Here is an 8,289-nt window from a genome sequence, read left to right as displayed (position 1 = left end):
ACCCACCCACTCCCACACCCACTCCCACCCACCCACTCCCACCCACTCCCCCTACTCCCCCCACACACTCCCCCCACTCCCTCACCCACTCCCTCTTACACACTCCCTCTTACACACTCCCCCCACCCACTCCCTCTTACACACTCCCTCTTGCACACCCCCCCACTCCCCCCCACTCCCCCTACTCCCTCTACCCACTCCCCCCCACTCTCCCCCCACTCCCCTCACCCACTCCCCCACCCACTCTCTCTTACACACTCCCCCCACCCACTCCCCTCACCCACTCCCTCACCCACTCCCCCCACCCACTTCCCCACCCACTCCCTTGTCCACTCCCCCCACCCACTCCCCCACCCACTCCCACCCACCCACTCCCACTCCCTTATCCACTCCCCCCACCCACTCCCCCACTCACTCCCTCTTACACACTCCCCCCTACTCCCCCTACTCCCTCCACCCACTCCCCTCCACTCCCCCACCCACTCCCTCACCCACTCCCTCACCCACTCCCTCACCCACTCTCTGCTTACCTGCTCTCTGCCATCCACCCCCCTGTTTTCTGAAAGGTCTTAGGTAGCTATCTGCTCCCTGCGCTGTGGGTGAACTCTCAGAAGTCCCATAGGGGAGAGATCCATCTCCCGCCACTCCCCGCATCCTCCAGCCCCAAGCACCTAGAACCTGAACATCTTGCTGGGTGAGTGAGTGAGTGAGTGAATGGAAGGACTGCCTGGTCACTGTAGAAAGAGGTTTCTTCTCTCCCCTTACAGAGTGAACTCTGCACAAATTCCCTGGCATTGTGGTAAGTGCTCAGTCGTTGGGTTGCATCTTGCATCGCCTTGAACTTGAATCCTATCCTTTGCTCTGCCCATCCCCCACCCCTTCCCTGAAAGACCCAGAGCTCCTGGAGGTCAAGAGCTGGGCTTCATGAGTCTCTGCTTCTGTAAAATCCTTTGTACTTGACCAGTTCTCAGAGACCCCAGGGCTGGCCTGGGCTGACTTCAGCTGGACTGGGATGGGATGATTACATTAGGTGAGGGGGAGGAGGGTTGAACTGGAGTGGAGTGGGTTGGAGTGGGGCGGGTTAGGGTAGAAAGGTCGGGTAGATTGCAGTGGGTAGAGCTGTATGTCTGGGCTGGGTTCATTGAACTCCGCGGGTTGGGTGGAAAGCTGAGTCACCCTCCAAGTTCATTCACTCTCCTGCTTTCCCAGACCGCACGAAGCTGACCCATCAGCAGAAGCTGGTCAGTCCCCAGCCTCTGCATCCACTGCTCCCTTTGTCCAGGTGACTGTCCCTCTGGTTTACTCCCGCGAGCTCCTGTTTGTACCTCCAACTCTCTGCCTCTGTGAATTGCTCCCTCACCACCTTGCTCGCAGCCTCAGTCCATCTTATTATCACACCTGGTTCCTGGCTCGGACTTTCAAATGCTAAGCCCACACACATTCAGAGTGAGGTGGGAGGACATCTGAGAGTGGGAAAGACACGAGCCAGGTGGTTAATGTCCACATCTCCCGTGGAGAAGGTCAGCTCCAGGAGGCAGGGATTGTGGGACTTGCCTTTGTCTAACCCACCCCAACCCAATCCATCGCACAGGTGAGGGGCTCAGAAAGCCCATGTTAGACACAAACACACAGTCATGATGGGAAGAAGAAATGACTCAGCCTAACCCAGGAGGTAGGTCTCAGCTGGGCGGATACCGGTTCACCAAGTATGACAGCGTACCCGCTGGCACGGCCATGTCTGTCCCAAGCACTGGCCACAGGAGTACACACAGCCATTTTAGACTTGACTTGTGCGAAGAAAGCAGATGAATAACACAACGTGGAGAGAAAAAATCAGGCGGGGGTCAGGGGCTCAAGAGAAACAGGGAGTTGCTTAGATAGGTGACGGGGAGGCCTCCTGGGAGAAGACATTGCAGAGGGGTCCTGGGTGCATGGAAAACGGGGAGAACATATGTCTTGGCTTCCAGAGGTGACATCCAGAAGCCCCAGCCTAAGATGGCCGTGAGCTTGGCCTGTGAGAAGGAGAACAAGGGGTGATCTATAGGGGTGGCTTATGGGGATTAGCAGACTGGAGGAGCCAGTAAGAAGGTGGTGTAGCAAGAGGGGTCCCCCAGGACCCACAGAGCTCCCGTGCCCAGGGCACAACTCCACAGCTTGTGGGGACTAACTAATACATGTATTCTATCCTCCTGCATCCAAACTAAACTTTGGGGTAGTTTTTTTTTGAGTATGTGTGTAATGTTTCTGGATATTTTATGAACATTATTAATATTATTATATGACATAAAAACAAACCCTTCAGAAAAACACATCAGGCTATTGGCTATTGCCCCCTGTCCCAGTGATATCTCAGGGCTATGATGTCACAGCTTCACAGTATCTCTGAGGCCATGCGTTATGTGAAATATATATGTATATGCATATACACACACATTTATTGTAAAACAGGGTCATGAACTTGAACGAGAGCAAGGGGAGGTATATAGGAGAGTTTGGAGTGAAGAAAAGGAAGGGGAAATGATATAACCCCAAAAAATACAATAACTTTTTAAATATTAAAAGGAACAACTTTAAAAAAGAAAAGTTGGGTGTTCATCTCCACAGTGTTTGGATTAATTTCTCAAAGATAAAGCTAGTTCACAAACATTAAATAACCATGTGTCAAAACTTATTTACCTCAGTCGTTAATGAGAGATCCAGGAAGACTTCAGAGTCAACTCAAGGGAGACACAGTTATGTGCTGCGAGGGGTGTAGAGGTGGATTTGATGGATGGAAGGGAAGCTGCTTCCTTCTGGTGGGGAGGGGGGGTCGCCTGATCACCTGAGGCAGGGGAATGACTTCATTGTCAGTTTACTCCAATCAACATCTGTCAGGACAGGAGTGTGAAAAGTCTAGTCAGACACAGCGAAGGTCAGAGGTCACTTGGGCTCATGATCCAGACAAGACACCCACTGAGGTTCAAGTTCTTCCCCTTTTTCCCACCAGATTGGCTTTTGATGGACAGGAGGAGCTCAAGGTGCTGTAACGCTTGAGACAGTCCCATGGCACACCTAATCAGCCTTTTGAATGTCTATTGGGTGAGTCTCCAGCTATCTCCCCTGGACCCCGAAGTACTGTTACTCTGTGTTTGTACTTGTGCATGTTCGTGTGTGTGTGTGTGTGTCTGTGTCTCTCTGTGTGTATGTGTGTGTGCATTTCTGCATGTGTGTGTGTATTTCTGCATGTGTGTGTGTATGTTTGTGTCTGTGTGTGTATGTTTGTGTCTGTATGTGTGTCTGTGTCTCTGTGTGTGTATGTGTGTGTGCATTTCTGCATGTGTGTTTGTGTCTGTGTGTGTGTGTGAGCATGCGTGCTTTATGCAAGAGTCTGTATGTGTGTATGTGCCTCTGTGTGTGTGTGTGTGTGTGTGTGTGTGTGTGTGTGTGTGTGTGTGTACACGCACATGTGTGTACAGTAAAGTTCAGAAGTCAACCTCAGGTATATTCCTCAGGAATGATGCCCACCTTATTTTTTAAGGCAGCATCTCTCACTGACCTGGAACACACGGCTTCCCAGGGATCCTCCTGTCTCCACCTTCCCAGTGCTGAGATGGCAGGTCTGCATCATCACTATGCCCAGATTTCCTGTTTGTGTTCTGGGAATCTGAACTCAGCCCCGCACACTTGCACTTTCCCATAGGACCGTCTTCCCAACCCTTGTATTTTTTAAATCAACGGAGTGCGCCATGCCGTGCCATGGTGCTGACTCCACCCCTGCCCTGTGTCTCCTGGAGGTCTCAGGCAGGTGGCTTCTGAGGTCTTGCTGCTCTTGAAGCCACAGAAGCCCACATTTCTCAGGTGCCTCACGTCATGGTGCAGCTGTTTAGACACTTATTTATTGCACATTAATACTGTGGGATTCTATTGTCCTTTTTTATTATAAACAGTATCCTGAGTCAGTCCCTTTTATCTGTCCTTGAGTGTAGTGAGGACAACGGTCGGATTGTAACCGTGTCTACACTGGTCGCTCTGTTTACAAACCTCATTCTGGAGTAAGAGAGCTTCCTGTGGTAAGATGCAGGAGGAAGGAGGGCGCAGAGGTGGCCTGGGAGGGTCGACAGCCACGTTTCCCCTCCTGTACCAACAGCCCAGTTCTCTTCAGGAGAACAAGGCCTTCCCACACACACTCAGGAAGGCCTGCCAATCAAGGTGACTGGCCCCTCACCCAGGCGGTCTGTGCTTTCTTCTTGGAAGCTGCTCCTTAAATAGGGTGACCAAAACATCACAAGCAGCTGAAACTGGTCCCTCTGTGGCCAAACCTGTTCCTGTAGCTCACAGAGAGCCCTGACCCAAAACAAAAGAAAGCAAAACCGTGAACAGAAACCCCACTGGAAAAACTGAAAGGATGGCTTGGGGTGGGGAGTGCTCCATCGGCACGCACAGGGTCCCGGGTTCAATCCCCGGTAGAGGGGGGAGAAAAGTCTGCCAAGAATGTTGATAAGGTGCACTTGAGAGCTGAGATGACAGTTCAGTGGGGAGGAAGTGTGAGGCCCTGAGTCGGGGTTTTATTATCCAGTCAGTACTTCCCTCTGCACAATTCACTGACTTTGCTCTGGCATTGCCTACGTCCCACCCTCTGCTCTGGCTGCAGTCTCCCAGGGTGGCTCACCTTAGCTTCCCAGGTGTGAATCTGCCTACGAAGATGCCAAAGGTCCACACCCCACAACGTCACCATCCCTGGCCCTCACCAGGAAAAAGGGTAAAACAGATGCACTTTGGGGTTGTCATACTTAACTAGATGAGGCTGGTGGGGTCTCCACAGCGGCATCTCTCCCCTAAAATCACACAGATCCCTAGTGCATCTGCAAAAGGACAATCCCCCAGTGATCTGTGCTGGGCCTTTCAAACAGCCAGGTCAGGTGGACAAGTCTGCCCAGGAAGGGGATCCTGCTGGCTGTGGGAAAATTAAGGACCAATTCTCTAGGGCAGGATTTCCCCTAGAATAATTTTGGACCAGAGTCCATAGTTTAAAAAACAGAAATTGTTTTCATCAGAACATGATCAGAGTTCAAATGAGTGTGTGCACATGCACATACACACACACACACATACACACGCGCACACACACACACACAGAGGCATACACACTAGAGTCAGGGGTGAAGCCAAGAACACTGGAAATTAACAACAGATGGAAGAGATAGAGTACAGATCTGGCAGCATAGACCCTGAAGCGGGGGGAGGGGGCATTGTTATGGGATGGAGGTGTCCAAACTGAACTTTTGAAAAATAAATCTCATTTGGAAACATCCCCCAGACCCTGATCTCACCTGAAGCTTTATTTAAAAAAAATAAAATAAATAAAACCAAGGAGGGGGATTCTTATGAGATCATCCGAGAAATTCCAGCACTGAGCAGATATCTGATAACATCTAAGGAATTGTTGCTAATCATTTTCAGACAAGATTCTGATGTCCTGTCAGTACTTTGAAAAGAAGCTCTTGCCTTTTAGACGCATTACTGAAGTATTATAAAATGATGTCAGGTCTAGGATTGGTCTCAAGATAATCCAGGAGAAAAGACACAAATGGAATACGGTGTAGACAAACAAGATACACGGAGAATGTTGAAACCGGAGACGGGTGGGTGCTGGGGTGCCTCACACTGGCCTCTTTCTATGTGATTGAAAATACACAAGGTAGAGTTGAAGTGGACACCTGAGGGGAACCCCTGGGAAAACACATAAGGAAATTGCTAATCACCTTCCTTTGCTATGACAAATGACCTGAGCAAGTCAGCTCACTTAAGAAAGGGGATTTTTTTGTTTTTGCTTTGTTTTGTTTTTTGGCTCAGAATTTCAGATTGGCTGGCTTGATCCGGTGAGCTTACAGTGAGGCAGAACATTGTGGTGGCTGGAGCATGTGACGGGAAAGACTTCAAGGGTTAGGACACCGGCTATGTCCTTCAACCAGGCCACACTCCACGCCTCCACCAAACCCCAGTGACATTGTCTTAATGATCCATCAGTGGAGTGATCCCCTGAGGTCAGAGCCCTCGGGATCCCACCTCCTCAGATCCCACCCCTGACCCTCTGGCGTGTCCAGCCCACCCACCACACAAGGCGAGCACCTGGGCAGTCAGCTCAAAAATCTGCTTGGCACTTACAGGACTGGGGAGTGGCGAGGAGAGTGTCACATGGCATGTGTGAGGCTGTGATTCTGGGAGCCCTGAGGACGGAACTCCCTCGATTTTCCCATCCTACCTCAGTGGACAGAAAGAAAGGCATCTCACATACAGCTGGACACAGTATGTTTTCCCCTTGGGTGACAGAAGCAATAGCCACATGGGAGAGGACAACCTAGGCTGCAATAGCTGATTTTCTCCTTCGTATGTGTACACATTTGTGTGTGTGCATGCTTGTGTGTGTGCATGTTTGTGTGTGCATCTTTGTGTGTGTGCATCTTTGTGTGTACACGTTTGTGTGTGTGCATGTTTGTATATGATATGTGTGTACATGTTTGTCTATGTACGTGTGTACATGTTTGTGTGTGTGCATGTATGTGTGCATATATGCTGTGTGTGCACACATACATGAGACTGCATGTGAGAGGTCAGCACCAAGAGTCTTCCCTGATTGCTCACCGTGGTTTTTGAGGCAGAGTCTCTCACTGAACCTGGACTTGCCCGTGACTCCTGAGGAGCTGCCCATCTCTGTCCCCGCTCTCGCCAGCTTTTCACACCGGATCCAAACTCAGGACCTCATGCCTGTGTGGCTAGCACACGACTGAGCTGCTCCACGAGTCCTCCTTCTCTCCTTCTGAAAGAACAAAGGAAATTCATAATAAAATTGACAGGACGGCTGACTTTAGTGGAGGCCAGAATAGGACATCAGGCACATTCCCCATCCCTTTCCACCATCTCTCTCGTTTCGTTCTGCCTTGGGCTTCCCTTCCCTTTCCTCCTCCCTCTCCCCTTCCCTTCCCCTCCTCTCTCTCCCCTTCCCTTCCCCTCCTCCCCTTCCCTTCCCCTCCTCCCCTTCCCTTCCCCTCCTCCCTCTCCCCTCCTTCCTACCCTTTAAGGCAGGATCTTATTATGTAGTGGGGTTGGTCTCGAACTCTCCACCTCTTGCCCTCACTTTCTGGGCCCTGAGCTAACGGGTTCACACCAACACACTCAGTTCGTTGTGATTTGCGATCTTCGTAATAGAATCACTTGGGTGTCCAGTCTGTTTCCAATGGGCGTCAGAGAGCTGTGCTGATTTTATTTTAGCTCAGAGTTTTGGACAAGAGTGCTCAAAGTTCCTGCTGAGGAGGCACCAATCACCTCACAGTTACTGAGAAGACCACCAAAGGGGGGAACTCCGTTTGACAGGGAGGTGGTTGTATAATGCGGATACTGAGAGCTGTTTTGAAAAATACAACACCAGCCAGATACAATACAAAAATACAACGCAACAGCCCAAACTACTCTAGAAATACTCTCTAGCCAATGGAGCCTGTGTCCTCCTCCTGCCCACTGAGTTACTAAGGAGACAGATTTATTCTGTCCACCAAGCTAGATATATGTGAAGTAACAATTCAAACCCAATTACACTTGGGTTTGGTTGTGGGTGTGACTCTGTAGATGAGATAGTCAGACAGACAGACAGACAGTACTTCCTGTCTGTCTTCCTTTACCCAGCATTACCTGTCTCCTGTTGAGCCCCTCTAAACCAGCTCTCCAGAATCACACAGGAGTGAGTCCCTGCTGCTCCCAGGTCAACACAATTCGAACATTTCCACCAAATGTGATCCAAATGGACACTTCAGGCTTGTTGTTTGTTTTTTGAAACAGGATCTCACTATATAGTCCCAACTGGCATCAAACTCAGAGCAAGCCTCCTGCCTCAGCTTTCTGAGTGTTTAGGTAACAGGATGGAACCACCACACCCTGCTTCCATGTCAATGTTTTAATGGGAAACTTGGCTCCGGTGGGAACTTCAGACTGTTGTTGCTTCCTCTTCTGGGTGCACACCGCCCTAGACTTATAAGATGATGCACACCAGAGGCTGGGGACCCCCCCTCCGGCTCCGGACACCTGCGCTTTGTGTGACCCACAATGGCAGCCTGTAAGTGGGCAGAACTCGGCAGACAGATCCCCATCACAAACCCCAAACCCACTCCACCGAGCTCTATGAACTACCTCGCCTCACACTCCATGATCCAGGGGCAGAGCTGTAACAGCTCAGGGCCTGTAATTCTCACCCTAACAACCATTTCCTTAACCTTAGCAACCCTCTCCAGGAGTGGTTTCCATCTTTTAAAAAATGAA

The 8,289-nt window shown here is 50.4% G+C and overlaps 1 long non-coding RNA gene across 1 annotated transcript; it reads right to left on the bottom strand.

Annotated features, from left to right (window-relative positions):
- Positions 1-2,460: 2,460 nt before the first annotated feature.
- LOC128102613 (uncharacterized) lies at positions 2,461-7,362 on the bottom strand. Its single transcript, XR_008215467.1, has 3 exons — positions 7,115-7,362; positions 6,622-6,796; positions 2,461-2,867 (listed from the first exon to the last, which is right to left on the bottom strand). It is a non-coding gene; the product is annotated as an uncharacterized LOC128102613 (long non-coding RNA).
- Positions 7,363-8,289: the final 927 nt, after the last annotated feature.

This window comes from Peromyscus californicus, unplaced genomic scaffold (genome assembly GCF_007827085.1).
Source record: "Peromyscus californicus insignis strain IS unplaced genomic scaffold, ASM782708v3 Scaffold_7__1_contigs__length_154581171, whole genome shotgun sequence".
NCBI lineage: Eukaryota > Metazoa > Chordata > Mammalia > Rodentia > Cricetidae > Peromyscus > Peromyscus californicus.
The sequence above is the reverse complement of the archived record's forward strand: the minus strand, read 5'-3'. Positions and strand labels throughout refer to the sequence as shown.